Genomic DNA, 2,500 nt, shown 5'->3' with positions numbered 1-2,500 from the left:
TCTTAGCAACACTGACACCCATGTCACAAAGTGCTTGTAGATATTAAAAAGAAAGAACACACCACAATAAAACAATAACTGGCACCTCAAGGTGAAATCGACATGTTGCCATCACGAGGCCGCGTAAATAATGTCCTTGGGAATATAATCACCATTTAATATATTTTCCAATGTTATCTGACGGGCGCACGATACCAGATTTTTTTCCATTGCGTCCTTCTCTCCGCCCTTGTCGCGTCTTCGCCCTTCGCCTTATTCCTCTCTTCGTTACACATTAGCAAAGGAAGGAGGGAGAGAATAACGTAGAATATCGTCTTCATAGTAACATCAACAAATAAATACAGATAGATATAACTAGAGAAGGAGTACGCAGATAAAAGATGTGTATAGAAAATAAAGTAAGAGACGAACATGTAGATAGTAGAGCAAGCATATTGAGAAAGATATAATCTACAATAGACGAATAGACCGACATATACAATGACAAAAAATGTACATAAGGATATAGACATGCAGGTAAGTAGAACAATTTGAACGTCAATAAACAAGTAAGGCATGGATAGCAAAGTAAATAGATGTGTAGGTAGAAAACTAAATAGGTAGACAGGCATTGAAAGGAAGAAAAACGGTCACGCGAATTCAAACTTAAACACAGCTGACTGATTGGTTGATAAACAAGTAAACATTTGAGTATACATGGATCGATGGACTTGAATTTAGCGCAAGGCCCGAACGCACGATAGCCACCTCGCAAAAAAAGTAAGATTAGATAGATAAATAGAAGCTGGAAAGCATGGCGCGCATGGCATGAAGCGACGTGATGAAGACCGAATATTGAAATGCGGTGAAGTGATCGAATAATTAGCGCCTTGTAGTCAACTCCAGGCAGGAGGGGAGGCCGAGGGCGAGGGGAACTGAAGCGAAATTGAAAGCTGGAAGAAAACAAAGGAACAGGTAAAGAGGGAAAGAAAGGAAGAGAGATAGAAAGAGTGGACTAAGAAAGTGAGAAAGATAGAAGAGAGAGAGAAGGGAAAGGGAGAACAAGTTGGGGGTTGGCTAGAAAAATCGAAGAAAACATAATTGAAAAAGTAATCAAACAGCGGCAGATTATTAAAAGGGTGAAGGGGCGGGCGTGGAGGTGTGGAGGAGGGTCAGGAGGAGGAATATAATTGCATTCAAAGAAGAAGAAAAAATATCGTTATTTAACCAGCAAGGACGTACGTCACCCGAGTAATTATCTTGTAATTGCCTTGTCCCTAATTGCTGTTGTAATAGGATTCGATAAGATGGTCCGCCTGATTCACGCCCGATCCGCCGAAGGACATGGAGGGGGAGGGGGGGAGAGGGGGCTCGCGAGGCAGATAGATGGGAAATAGACAGACCAGGGGGAGGGGAGGGAGGTAAACTTTTAGTCTGATAGACGAATGGGAAATAGATACATTGCCAGGTAGATAGATTGACTTGTTGGTAGAAAGGAAGGTGGATAGATATGCAGACAGATAAAATAAACAGAGAGATAGGTGACCAGGAAGGTAAAAAGATAGAGATAGACAAATACGGACAGGTAGGAAGGGAGGGAAAGATAGATATATAAACAGGTTGATAGATAGATAGACTTTGAGATAAAGTAATATCTAACAAGGTAGAAATGAAGAGATATACATGTAGCAGATAGATATACAAAATATTGATAGATATAGATGAAGAGAGAAAGAGACGCAGACAAACAGGCAGATTCAAAAGTATATGTATAGACAGACATATAAACAGATGGAGAAATGATTACATAGATAGCTAAAGATGGAGTACATAGATAAACGATATATACAGAAGATAAAGAAAAAGACGAACACATAGAAAGTAAAGCAGGCATATTGGCAGAGAGATAATCTAGATATATGAATAGACGGGCGAATAAAAAAACAAATGAATAAGCAGACAGATAAGTAGGCACTAAGATAATATGATAGATGGATAAACAGGGAAGAAGACAGACGGAAAGAGATGGAAAGATAGCCATGCAGAGAGCATATAGATATACACAACAGGTATGCGTATAGATGAGTGAATGAATGAATAACTAAATCTAGCCAGTTACATAATTAAATTAACAGACAGAAAGAGAGACAGACAGACAGACGAAGAGTTAGAGAGACATAAACAAACATATATATGTATATTGCACAGACCCCTGCAAACGGACACATACGAAGTAAAAAAAAATAAAGTAATGTCAACCTACATTTTTTACTCTGACTTTGTGTGTGCAAGTGTTTGTTTAAGTACGTGACTATGACTGTAAGTAGGTTTATATGATTTGATGTGTATGTATACGGATATGTGTATATATCTTTGCACAGCGAATCGCCTCTATATATGTATACGTATGTGGAATCGTGCACATACACAGTCCGTCAGACGGCTCCCACCGCCGAGGCCGCCTTGCCCCTTCCGCCCGCCCGCCTCCAGGGAAGGACAGCGCTCCGCCTCGACCCGTTGT

At 40.1% G+C, this 2,500-nt stretch overlaps 1 protein-coding gene across 15 annotated transcripts in view; it reads right to left on the bottom strand.

Annotated features, from left to right (window-relative positions):
• The window catches only part of LOC113809463 (Kinesin family member 19A), a gene marked incomplete at its 5' end in the record, with an annotated part of 93,392 nt that overhangs the window by 60,386 nt on the left and 30,506 nt on the right, over positions 1-2,500 (bottom strand).

The sequence above is a fragment of the Penaeus vannamei genome, chromosome 41 (genome assembly GCF_042767895.1).
Source record: "Penaeus vannamei isolate JL-2024 chromosome 41, ASM4276789v1, whole genome shotgun sequence".
NCBI classification, from domain to species: Eukaryota; Metazoa; Arthropoda; class Malacostraca; order Decapoda; family Penaeidae; genus Penaeus; species Penaeus vannamei.
This window is presented reverse-complemented; position numbering and strand designations above follow the sequence as displayed.